This window comes from Lactuca saligna, chromosome 9 (genome assembly GCF_052625555.1).
Source record: "Lactuca saligna cultivar CGN05327 chromosome 9, ASM5262555v1, whole genome shotgun sequence".
NCBI lineage: Eukaryota > Viridiplantae > Streptophyta > Magnoliopsida > Asterales > Asteraceae > Lactuca > Lactuca saligna.
Genome location: NC_136425.1, coordinates 101,228,378 through 101,242,500, shown reverse-complemented (window position 1 = coordinate 101,242,500; position 14,123 = coordinate 101,228,378). Strand labels below are relative to the sequence as shown.

The window sequence follows — 14,123 nt, the reverse complement described above, 5'->3', positions numbered from 1 at the left end:
TTTACCTAAATGTTGATAAATTGTTGTTTTGTATTTCGTTGACTTTACTTTAAAAATGGTGATGGTAATGTGTTAAGTAGAGAATGATTTTCTTTTGTCTACAAGAATCGTTTATTTTGAACTTATTTTTGGAGATACATGTATAAATATGCGTTTGTATAAGAAAGCAACGTAATTATACCCTAACTGAAGTATCAACAGAATTCAAAAATATTTTGAATTATTTTTTCCGGTAATTTTTTTTTTTTTTTTTTTTTTTTTTTTTTTTTTTTTTTTTTTTTTAATTTTATGACCAACATACCGTAAACCCAACAAAATTAACCTTCACTTTTAGCTCTAAATTTACCCCTCTAACTTCTCTTTCTTGTTTCTTTGGCCTCTACAAGAAACAGAGATAATAAATGAAAGGGTATTTTGTCCCAAAATAAATTTACTGCTAACAAAAAAAACATTAAATAAAATAAAAACATCAAAAAGGATACGAAAAACAACAGCCTAGTCTCCTTGCAAAATCCACAATCAGCTCAACACAAGAAATTAAAGAATCATATGCATCTCTCTAACTTGTACTAAAGAAGAGGTGGAGTTGCAGACACCCCACAAACAATAAAATCTCAATAGTTTAAGCATTGTACGCCCTTAAATACTCCATTTGATCCGCTAATTCTTGCAAATCCCTATCCCAGAACTAAGATTTTGGAATCACTTAAAGGGTAGGAAAGTAATTATGAAACATTAACCTTAGGATAATTGGTACAGATACTTTTAGTATCTGCTCAAATCTTTGTGGACTCGTTCTTTAGGATTGATTTTACAAACTCAATTTTCCAAAAGTGAAAAAGCTTCACGAGCTTGTTCTTTTACAAATTGGAAAACAAAATTTTGAAATTTGACTCTTTAAATATATGTTAAATCCATAGAGGGCATGTTGAGTCCGCAAAAGGCCCTTTGTGAACCCTATGGTCATTTTCGGAAATGCTGAAGATTTTGGCAAAAAAGGTAGACAAATGGCTATATTTGTTATTTTTTTCCTTTTAAATAGTGTTTATAACTGAAATGTTGCCTTTTTAACTCAAACTAATGTCTAGCCTATAGGCAAGCACAGAGTGATTATCTTTGCTTTTGCCATTTGGGGTCAATGATTACCTCTTAAGCCATCTCTACTCATAGTCTAATGGAGAGTTGAATCTCATCAAACTCAAAATCCCTATTATGGGTTAGTAACATGACACTGAATAGAATGAGGAGTTTAAACCCATTGAACTCTACACTCTCTCTCCTCTTTTAAACACATATATATAATTATATGAAGTTTAATGGAATGTAGAATTTAACAGATAAAATTGTATAGTGAATGAAATGTATGTGTGAATCCATTAAAATCATATGAGTTTAATACATGAGAGATGGTCTAAAGCTATATAAATATATGTTATAACGAGGTGGTCGGTCTCTCTCTCTCTCTCTCTCTCTCTCTCTCTCTCTCTCTCTCTCTCTCTCTCTCTCTCTCTCTCTCTCTCTCTCTCTCTCTCTCTCTCTCTCTCTCTCTCTCTCTCTCTCTCTCTCCTTAGAAGGGTATATATGTCCATTTATATTTTTTATTATAATCTTTTGTATGGGTGAAAAAAGGATTGAGTTGTGGAGGGGTATTTTTGTCTTTTAAAGATCACACAGTTCTGAATCCCATCTACATAAGACATTAAGAGGAACACGGTTATATAATTTCAAAATGTCAAAAAACCATCACTGAAAGATCACTTACAATGTCTAGGGTGCTTTCTGACCAGATCTTTATATGGAGAGCAAAAAGGTCCCTTTAATGGCAGATAGCAACAAATTAAAAAAAAAAAAAAAAAATTCTCAGTATCAAGTTATGGAGAGTAAGATTTTGTAAAGGCTGTAGAAATGTAACAAATTTGGTTACCATTTTAGTATAGGATGATGTGAAAACCATTGATTTTGTTTTCTTCCAACATGAGCAATTGATAAAATACACTGTCATTGAACATAACCCATTCTAATTATGAACAGAGTCTTCTATAAGCGATTCAATTTTTACTAGATTTGAATAACATGCTATAATTGAGCACAAGAAAAAAACGAAAAAAATACATACTCAGAAGCGAAAAAAGACAATCAATTTCACAGAAGTGTAGAAGTGTGTTGGACAAAAAAACGTAATACCTAAAACCAGAAGTGAAAAAAGAAAATCAATTTTGCAATCGACCTTCATCTATTTGAAATCGAAAAAGCTTTCTAGACGTGTCTTCCAGTTGTCGATAATGTGTAATTGAAAAGATTCAATCGATGGTGTAGCTAATCTTAACGAAGAAATCAGAAATAGGAAAATGGTTTAACCTACAAAGTTTTTCCGGTAGTCTCCGGCTATGGCGCTGGTTTCTCCGGTGGTGCATCGGGGGCCGCCCTCCCTTTTTTTCGTTCCCGTTAACACACAGCACAGAGGAACGAAGAACCGCAGTCCCTTTGCGTCCTTACTTTGATGACAAAGGTGACAACTTTTCGAATGAGCGGTGCGAAAAGTAGATGAAAGTAGTAGAAGGCGGTCAATACCAACATCAGAAAATGAGAATTCCTCAATTAACCCTGCGAACCTTACCTTTTTCCAATCCCATATCCAAAAAAATGACCATTTTGATAAGAAATCCCCCAACGATCATAAGCTTTAATTCCAGCAACAATGGTGTCATGCAATCCCCTAGCACCCTGATTTCAATAGCAAAAACTAACATTTAAGTCAGCTTTCATGTTAAAATTTACCAATCAAGTGCAGAAATTAAGCTACCTGACTGTGACTATATGCACCAATTTACCAAATTCAAGTAAATAAGACTAACCTTCGTTAAGCTACGTGTTTCAAGTCGGCTCCAATTTATGTGCAGAAATTAAGCTACCTGTGTGACTATACATTGTGTTGGCTGTTGAGACATTTTATCAAACACTTGTTATGCATAATAAAAAGGACAAATGTAACAATTCCAGCCAAAAATTAAGTTTCCCATTTGCGTGTTGGAAAATTACTCAATGAGAGCATCCATGGATTAAGCGAAATCTCTCATACAGAAACGTATAAGAGGAACAAAAAGTGATAGTAGATAAGAAGAAGAAGGAAAGGTAAAGAAAAAAGAATTAAGAAATAAGAACACCAGGAACGAAGTACAAAACACCAGGAACGAAGAGTACGGGATGAAAAGGGCGGCAACACGACCATCATGTTGAAGACTGAGTGTGTGTCTTCATAACTGTTGAAGTCTTTCATATTTCCTGCTTTTATTTTTAGTCTTTTCATGTTCCAGCATTTACGTTTTCAGTTGTAAGTGCTGCTATATATTGCAGCCTTCTGTTCCTTGTTTTTCACTGAATAATACACGAGAACTTTTCAGCATTTTGCATTGTTCATTTGTTTTGAACCAACACATCAAAGCAGAAAAAAAGACAAGATAACAATCGGAAAACATATGGCGCTCTGTGGGATCAAATGAGAAATAGAGTAAGCTTTCGTGTCAAAATACTAAAGAGGAAGACTTCCGTGTCAAATTATGAAAGAGCAAAAAAAAAAAAATTATTGTTCACCATCTTTTTAACAATTAATAGAATATATAATAAATAAATAGTTTTAATTTTTTTTTGTAATATTTCAAACCCATATTCTAATAAATGAATAATTTTAATTTTTTTTTCTTAAATGTTACTCTAATACAACTACTAATTAATATTATATCATGTGTCGTGTATATATATAAGGCAACTCATTCCAAAATTCAAATTTATATTTTCTAATTATATGTTAAATTTGAAGTTTTAATAACAACAAAATTTTGATATATATATATATATATATATATATATATATATATATATATATATATATATATATATATATATATATATATATATATATATATTAATAATTTATTTAAAATATACAAAATTTCACAATTGGTCCCTGTGGTTTACAGAATATCGCACTTTGAGGACTTTCTAGCAAAAAGTCGTGCGATTGGTCCCTGTGGTTTGTAAAATTACATGAAAGGTCCTCCTGCCGTTAAATCTAACTTTTTTACCGTTAGATTTTAAGGAAAAAGATTATTTTGCTCTTTTACTAATATTGCAATACACTACAAACCTCAAAGACCATTCGTGTAATTTTTTAAATATGAAATTTTGTATATATAAAAATTATAAATATAATTTTAGTTATGTATGGTTTTTTTAATGATTTTATTTATTTTGATTTAAGTAAATAAACTTAAATTCGATAAACCATATCGAAACTTTTTTTTTTCTTAATTAAGAAATGAAACGCTAATGTTTTTTTATTTTTTTAATTTTATGTTGTTACGGTTTTTTTTTTACTTCGATGCTCCATAGTTAATATCGTTAGCAACTTTATGTCTGTATTTATCATTATCATTATTTCGTTTTTTGTTGTTTTTTTATATATATTTAGTTATTTATTATTCTTCTATTATTTTAATTCAAGTAATGAAAAATAGAAAAAAAAAACAAAAAAACAAAAAACAAGAAACTCAAACACCAAAGTTGTAAAATACTCTAATATATTGATACATTTTATACATTTCATATTTTTTGTTTTTTTTTCGCATTTTTCTTATTAGTTTTTGTTATTTATGGTTTTTGTAACTTTTTTTTGTATTTTGATTTGTGTAAATAAAAAAGTTATGTTTATTTTCTTTATTTATATTTGTAAATATAACTATTTTATTTATACGAATGAAAATAAAAAAATTACAAAAACCATAAATAACCAAAATTATTAAAAAAAAAATAAAAAAAAAAACTAAAAAACCTCAAACACCAAAATTATAATATACTCTACTGTATTCATACATTTTACACTTTTTGGAAAAGGTCAAAAAAATGTTATCAAGTTGATGAAAAATAAAACGAAAAAAAAAGGAAATAATTAAAAAATAATATGAAAAAAAAATAAAAAAAAATTATGCAAAAAAAATTAAAAAAAATACGAAAAAACCAAAAAAGTAGATGAAAATTTAAAATGTATTAATATATTAGAGTATATTAGAATTTGGTGTTTGAGTTTTTGTTTTATGTGTTTCTATTTTTCATTACTTGAATCAAAATAAATAAAAACAATAGAAAAATAATAAATAATTAAAATTATACCAAAAATAGAAAACAAAAGGTCAAATAAGGATAATGATAAATACAAACATAAAGTTGCTAACGATATTAACTATTGAGTGATAAAAAAAAACATTAACAGTAACGACATAAAATTAAAATAAAATAAAATAATATTAACGCTTCAATTCATAAATAAGAAAAATTAAAGGAAAAAATAATTTCGACATGGTTTATCGAATTTAAGTTTATTTACTTGATTCAAAATAAATAAAAATATAACAAAAAGCCATAAATTACTAAAAGTATAAAATAAAAATAGAAATCAAAATGTCAAAAAGATAAAAAAAAAAAAAAAATTATCAAATTGTTGAAATTATATATTTATATATATATATATATATATATATATATATATATATATATATATATATATATATATATATATATATATATATAATTTCATATTTAGAAAATTACACGAATGGTCCTTGAGTTTTGTAGTGTATTGCAATATTAGTTCAAGGGCAAAATAGTCTTTTTCCTCGGCAAAAAAGCTAGATTTAACGGCAGGATGACCTTTCATGTAATTTTAAAAACCACAAGGACCAGTCGCGTGACTTTTTGCTAGGAAGTCCTCAAAGTGCGATATTCTGTAAACCACAAGGACCAATTGTGAAATTTTGTCTTTAAAATAATTGATTAATAAAGATAAATTTTTATTAGAAAAGTTTAATTAATTTTATAACTGTGGTTCCCACGGGTTATAAACTAGTCAGAAATGAATAAAAACTCATTCATGATTGACTCGCTCATTTCATCGGGTCATGTTCCAACCGGTTCGACTGGTCAAGTTGAGTTCATTTGTTTAATCTTTTATTACTATTCTCGTTTTCAACATTAAAGTATACCATCTTTTAATAAACAAGTTAAAAACTACAATCATTTGATAAATATTTATGAATATTTATGGCATACTATATTTCAATTTAAAACTCTAGAAAAATAGCAATGTACTTTAAAATAGGATCCTATAATAAACAAATCAACAAATGCACATTGCTCCCAACATGTAAAATTTATATAAGTAGGTAGGTTTGTCATAGTATAATGTTATGATGGACACAAATAAAAATGTGATGCTATAGAAGAAAATAAAATGAATACATTCTTTACATCGATCAACCTGACCATCGGACGAGTATAATACTAGTTACCAGCTGTTATCAAAAAGAAAATTCTTATATTAAGTAGGGGCTAATGCCATAAAAGCCCTCAAATTTTCAAAAAATGTTCAGGTATATCCGAAGTCCATTTTTATGTACACAAAACTGCACATTTTGACAAAAATTGTCATCATTAACCTCTTTTTCGATTTTACCCTTCTATGGCATTAGGGGAATTTGTATTATTGGTTGATTCCTTGTATAATTCGACAGATTTTGGGAATTTTAGTCTTAGATTGATTGTGAAGATAATAAGGTATGGCCGCCATTTCTCATCGATCAATTCCAGTAATTAAACTAGATGTTCTAGTCTCTTGTGACTTGATTAATACCCTTTCTTCATTGTGAATTGAAAATTAAGATTGATAACTTATTAAATAAGAATAAAACGACTCTAATAGTTCCAATTACATGCTTTTGATTGTGACGCCATGAAATTAGCATAATTATGTGAAGACTTTTGTAGCGTATATACTAAATCTAACATATTGAGTGTAACTTTAGATACCCGAATGATCAATTTGATAATTATTGGGAGCTATATGGTGAAAAAAAAATCCAACATTTGTAAGGGGAGAAAACGTATCCATTATTGGTTTCTGGAACCTACCTCCACGGAAAGTGTTTTAGACACCTTTCACAGTTAGCCAACCTATGACATTGCTCTCTACTTTGAAGATGACACTGGGACTTCTAGGGTTTTCATCATCAACATTAATGGTATTACATATTATAGTGATCTAAAGGTTCCTCAGACAGACATCACTTTGTTTGCTAACCAATGGTGACTTTCTAGTCCTACAAAGATCATACTAACTCGTGCTCCTTATTCTACTCTTGCCCCTTTGATTAATGGTGGAGAAATCTTTAAGGTGCTACCATATGGTGGAAGAACTCAAACGAGAGATGGTTAGGTTCTTTTCCCTAATTTCATTAGCTTCCTGGCATGGTGCTAAAAGAATAAAAATTAATTTGAATTTATGTTTTTATAGTGATTGGATTAAAGAGTTTGAAGGACGGATTCAGAATCCTAAATTTGGTTGGAATGACAATCCCTATTTACCCTGAGAGAACGTATGGAGTAGAATTACATGCACTAATGGATCTAATGTTCGCATGATTGGAATGTGAGTCCATCACATCATTATAGATTTTACTCATAATAATAATATGTAATCTATAATTCATGTAATTTTACTCATTGTCTTTCTTTTACTTGGCAGAAACCTTACAAACATGAGCCTTTCGAGATCTCTTTCTCCCAACATTGTAAACCAAACATCCATTAATGCCATAAAAGGGTAAAATCGGAAAAAAAAAATGGGGCAATTATGACAATTTTTGCCCAAATGTGCGGTTTTTGTAGACATAAAAATGGACTTAGGATATAACCGAACATTTGTTGAAAATTGGAGGGTTTTATGGCATTAACCCTATTAAGTAATATACAAATGTATAAGTAACTAGTGGTGGTGATAAAAAGAAACTTTTCTATGAATATAACATCTTTAGAATCATAAAAACATGTAAAATATAAGAAAATAATATAGTAACGATAAAGCCCTAGAAAAACGTCATTTACATATTTTCGGGTTATCAACACCACTGCTTAACCACTATCCCCAAAAGATTTCTTTGTTGTTACAGGGCGTCAGTGTGTTCATTTAGCTTCGTCCGTTGGTCATTAACTCCGACCTTAGTGCCTTTGCTTTGCCAATCCTCTCCATCAATAAAGCTTGCTGGTTGGGTCAATGGTTTGGCCTTATCGTCCGCTTGTTAGCCTTCTCCTCTACCATCTATCCTTTTCAACCCTAACAATTGAAAGCTCTAACATACTTCTCTATTGTCCACTCTCATCTGTTACACCCCTAGTCGGATGGCGAAAATGTCAGGGCAGTGAGAGAGCATCATGAATCACAGTCATTTGCATACATAAAATAGGCATAACAAATAATCTAATATCGAAAATATTTTTACCGATAAAGGGTTTACATTGCTACTTGTTTAAAGTTACATTAACTGAAATACATAAGTAACCCTCCAATGAGAGGCCACTGAAACTAATCGATTGGATATTGTATCTCCATGACTTCATTCCATAATTAAAATCATCTTGCTCTTATTTCCTGAGAATAGATGCATTATGAAAGAGTATCAACTAAAAAGTTGGTGAGTTCATAGGTTTATAATAACTTAAACCAAATGTATTTTTATACCAAAAAGTATGTCTACTAAAAGTGTACTTTTCTACCAAAAGTATGTTACTGAAAATGTGCTTTCTACACAAAAATTATATTACTGAAAATATACTTTCTATCCAAAAGTATCTTACGGAAAATGTACATTTATACCAAAACAGTAAGTTTATCCAAAACAATACTTTTCTATCAACTCAATATGTTTACCACAACAATACTTTTCTCCCAAACAAAATAGTTCTTTTACCAAAACAATATTTTTCTACCAAAACAATATGTTTACCAAAACACTACTTTTCTCCAAAAACATTATGTCTACCAAAAAAGTACTTTTCTACCAAATCGGTATGTTTACTAAAACAACACTTTGTTGTTTACCAAAACAATACATTGTTGTTTACCAAAACAATATGTTTACTAAAACCGTATTTTTTCTCCCAAAACAGTATGGTTACCAACACAATACTTTTCTACCAAAACAATACTTTTACCACTACAGTACTTTTCTCCTAAATAGTATGTCAGTAATAGCAATGACAAATATTTTTCGAGACCGAAAAGTATGATTTGGATATATAGATAGTTTTCTATCATATATATATATATATATATATATATATATATATATATATATATATATATATATATATACACACACACACACATGCACACACACATAATTATCACCGGTGGGGGTGTCAACCCATATAGATCTATATATAACTAGGCGTAACCTTGCACGTTGCGTAAGAATTCATTTAAGTGGTTAAAATAATTATGGGAAAAAATAGAAATATGTTGAAATTTACGTTTTTAGTTATGTTTTGAGTATTAACCGAATTATCAAATAACATAAAATCCATCAACTAATATTTTGATACTATCTAATATTATCCATACCTTATAAACTTTACTTTCACTTTTATAATATCTAATATATATTATAAGTTTTTGTATAACATTAATATAAAATAAGAAATAAGTTGTTTTGAATGAGTTATTAATAAACAATATTGAACTATTAAATTTTGTATTACACTATTTATATTACACCAAAACATCCAATGTTTCATATATGAACTTTCAAATATTAAACATTGAAATTAAGAATGAAGTCATACAAAATATATCATTATACATAAATGTCATCAAGAGTTTTAAAATAAGTCGATTAGTAAATATGATATTTAATTTTAATTACATATTTTGCCAGACGTACGTTTGACTTTATGTTGGTGCGTCGAGAATCCTCTGCCTTAATTTGTACCTAAAAGATTAAGGTGAATAGGAATACAAAATAGATATTACTAAGCATTAATATAAATAACTAAAAAGGATATGTGGATCTCCTACCACCGGTCAAAGACAACATACCTCTCTAGTGATATCGATTCCTATGTGAAATTGAAGTAGTCATTCTATGTACATCTTGTTTTCTAATTACATAAACAAATATGAGTAACCAAACATAAAAATATTATCTTTATGTAGGAAAAATATTTTAGTTAACTAACAAATTAAATAATATAAGTTTAGGAGTCTCAAAACATTAATATTTTTATTAATCAGTCAATTTCACATGTTGAATTTTTTACAATAATTATTAAAAAGTATTTGAAATATTAGATTTTAAATGAATTTTGGTTGAAGTGTTTTGACATACATATATATATATATATATATATATATATATATATATATATATATATAGAGAGAGAGAGAGAGAGAGAGAGATGGAAAGTATAACATATATATGAGTTTTAATTAATTATCCTTTTGAAATGGTACAATTACAAAACAAAAAAAAACATATTTAAAATATTTAATTAAATATTTTTGACATCACCCTATATAACATATTATCAATATATTAACGATTAAACCACAATATACAACGAATGTATTACAATAATCCAAAAACAAATAAAATAGAAAAACGATTAGTATAACAAACTTACAAATTAAAAGCTCTAATATAATAGCATATCTCCAAAAGTGGTGATAATACCTGAATTCAACACAAAACCTTTTAAGTTTATTTTCTTTCTGAAATTTATATATGATTTGTATGTATATCTTCCCAAAAGATTGGCCTTTTTATAGTAAACTTTTCACTAAATGCTAATTAAACATAATATAAGTTATAAAACTTTTGAGTGTTAAATCATAATTAAGAAAACTTTTGAGTTGCATTAGTTAAAAAATGAGATTTCAAATGAATGTGGTTTGTGGAAGTTACAAAAAAGAGGTTTCAAATGCATGAGATTCAAGAAAAAATGTTAGCTTTATATGTATGATTCTCCCGCTCCATATGAATGAATTGTTATAAGCCATATGTTTTTCTAAGTATATTGATACTTATTTTGATGAAAAAGGCTCACATGGATTTAAAACATATTAATAACCCTAACTTTTATAACAAATTTTTGGTTATTATTCCCGAAACAATACATAATACTACAATCATTCCTTAATTCGAGGTTCTATAACATTTCTACTAAATTTAGTATTGAGATAGAGTTTCAACAATACAATCCTATTGTATTAATTTATTGATATTGAATCAATTTGATGGCCCTAACTTTGTATTATAAGTTTTCGGGCAAAATATCTGCAGTGATGTGCACTATTGTGATCATTCCATAATTCGAGGTTCTACAGTATTACCACTATATTCGCTATTGAGATAGATTTTCTACAATATAATCCTATTGTATTAATTTATTGATATTAAATCAGTTCAACGGCCCTAACTGTATATTATAAGTTTCCGGGAAAAATATCTATAGTACTATACACTACTGTAATCATTCCATAATTCAAGGTTCTACAATATTATCTTTGTATTCGGTATTGAGATAAAGTTTCTACAATATAATCCTATTGTATTAATTTATTGATATCAAATCAATTTGATAACCCTAACTTTATATTATAACTTTTCGGGAAAAATATCTACAATGCTATACACTACTATAATCATTCCATAATTCGATGTTCTACAGTATTATCACTATATTCGATATTAACATAGAGTTTCTACAATACAATCATACTATATCCATTTTTTAAATTGACTTTTGATATAGTTTAAATAACATTTCTATAGACATAATAGAAAAAAATATAGTTATTGCATGTATCCCCCCTCCCAAAAACGATAAAAGATTTAAAATAGGGCTCGTGACACTCACTTGGTTGAAGCGTATGCGAGAAACCGAAGATATTAAGAATTTCCGAAAAAGTAGCAGTTTCGAAGTTCAGTGAATAGTGTCGTGGGAATAGTATTTTCACTGGTGAATAGTGTCTTCGCGCGATGAATAGTGTTTTTGACAAGAGGAATAGTGCTCTGCTAGAATCTAATAGGAAACTATCTAGAAATTGGCTGGAAAAAGACTCTAGCAAAGGCGAATAAAGGCGACGTATGGCGGCAGCGGCTGTCGATGTCAATGGGTTTTTCGGAGGTGGCTGATTAGCATAGGATGATTGGATAGGGTTTTGCCGAATGTTAGTCGCAAGAAATAGGGGCAAAAAATGGTTGTTACGGTGGTTTCTCGACGCGACGATGCTAGGCGGACGATACTGGTTTCGGTCGGCGGAGTTAGGCAGCTGAGAGAGGGAATTGATTAGGGATGAATATATGGGAAAGAGGTGAAAGAACATGAGGAGTCCCTCCCTCTTATTTATAGTTTTCAAGTTGATGTTCTGACGATCCAAAATGAAAAATGATCCAACGGACCACAATAAACCTAAATAATTAATCTAATCCGACTAGGAGACAGACGTTTCGTGAAAGATAGGTGATGTCTTTTTTGTTAATAAAATAAAATACTGGATGAGTTTCTAAGTAAAATGGTTCGATTTCTAGTCATTAAGAAATAGTGTAGCTATCCTAACAAAGCGTTTGAAAAAGGTTTTTGGACATTATCCAATTACAATTGCGAACTTTCACTTTGTAAAAGATTCGATATGATGCGAGACGGAAAAGTTAGCTCTTAAATCATATACTACATCAAAACCTGATTCATAATATATAATTAACTTTTGGATACAAACCCCATGATGACCATACAAATCATCCAAAATTTACTTGGTGAAGAAGGTGAACCTTAACCGTTTGTCCTTATCTACAACAACTCGGGATATTTTTGGGCATCAAAAGCTAGGAACATGATAAATTCCTCAACTGAATGAGACTCATAGGAAATTGATCGGGAATAAAAATTCATTTACTAAGATGTCTCGTATTTCTTTAAACGATTGTATCTTTTGCATACAAGCTTCGTTTTCGACGTTCTTTATGTCCAAAATTTCTTATTTTTAAGGACTAGCTGATGAACCTATTCATACCGCATAATAATGTCTAATACATATATATCTCTTTTAATCAAAATATAATACCCTATAAAAATCAAAATGATATGATCATTATACAGTAGGTATATTATAACATTGATTAGACTAACATTATTCGTTTAACGCGACCTAATTTTTACGATTGTCACATCATCCTTCTCTGATCTCTTCTATTTTTAGGTCTCTTTTATTTACTTTCTCTTTCTTCTCTTTATTATTATTTAGTGTTTGTGTGTATATGTAGATATAATTATATAAAACACGGGTAAGTGTTGTACCCAAGTCAAATATTAAGAAATTGATAAAGTCTAGAAAATAGTGTAGCACCTGTAAGTTACTTATGAAAGAAGATAAAGTTAATGTCATTTTTTTGTCTTCAACTTTTTATCTATTCCCAAATAACATCTTATTTATTTGGTAATTAGAAAATGACCCTCTCCGCTTCGCGGGGTACATAGACAAGATTTTGCTTACAAAATTATAGAGTCTGTTTCAAAAAAAAAAAAAAAAAAAAAAAAACTCATAGTGACCATTTTTGTAATAAATTTTCTACATAGGGATGAAAGCTCACCTTTTAAAATTTATTATTAGGAATGGGCATTTATGTAATTTTTAAAACATATGCACCATTCTTATAAATATAATTATGTACAAGGACCTATTATGTAAATTACAAGGACCGTTCTTGTAATTTGTTTTCTACGTAACGACCAAATATGTTAAACTTGAAAACATGCAAAAATACAAACGGTAAAGAGATGAAAAATGTTGGTGTTCAAAACTAAAGAGGTAAAAGTAACATTTTATAAAGTAGCTGATAGAAATTAGCATTTGACAAAATAAGTGGTGGAAAGTGTAAAACTATAGAATTGTACATTGCTGCCAAAATTTTAAGATTATTTGCGGTGAAAATCTAAAATAATAAAATTTAAGGGAAAAAATGCAAAATTATAGAACTTTACATTGCTGCCAAAATTTAAAATATAAATTTTAATGACAAAGATTAAAAATCTAAAACTTTACTAGTCATAACAACTTTTGTGTTAATACATATAATAATTTATTTAACTAGTTGTATTTCATGTTTTTTTTAAAAGTATTATTTATGTGGTGTTGTTTGTTTATAATTTTGTTAATTTGGTGTATTAATGTTACATGATGATTATGACTTTGTGACGATTATTATATGTGTAACGTACAATGGTATGATTGATAATCC

At 28.7% G+C, this 14,123-nt stretch overlaps 1 long non-coding RNA gene across 3 annotated transcripts; it reads right to left on the bottom strand.

Annotated features, from left to right (window-relative positions):
• Positions 1–274: 274 nt before the first annotated feature.
• On the bottom strand, positions 275–3,489 carry LOC145014184 (uncharacterized). Of its 3 annotated transcripts, none has more exons than XR_013665444.1 (5): positions 2,856–3,489; positions 2,363–2,724; positions 1,925–1,995; positions 1,763–1,814; positions 275–379 (listed from the first exon to the last, which is right to left on the bottom strand). It is a non-coding gene; the product is annotated as an uncharacterized LOC145014184 (long non-coding RNA). The 3 variants fall into 3 exon arrangements; XR_013665443.1 differs by lacking the exon at positions 275–379 and adding an exon at positions 1,574–1,687 and having other exon boundaries at positions 2,359–2,724; XR_013665442.1 differs by lacking the exon at positions 275–379 and adding an exon at positions 1,574–1,687.
• Positions 3,490–14,123: the final 10,634 nt, after the last annotated feature.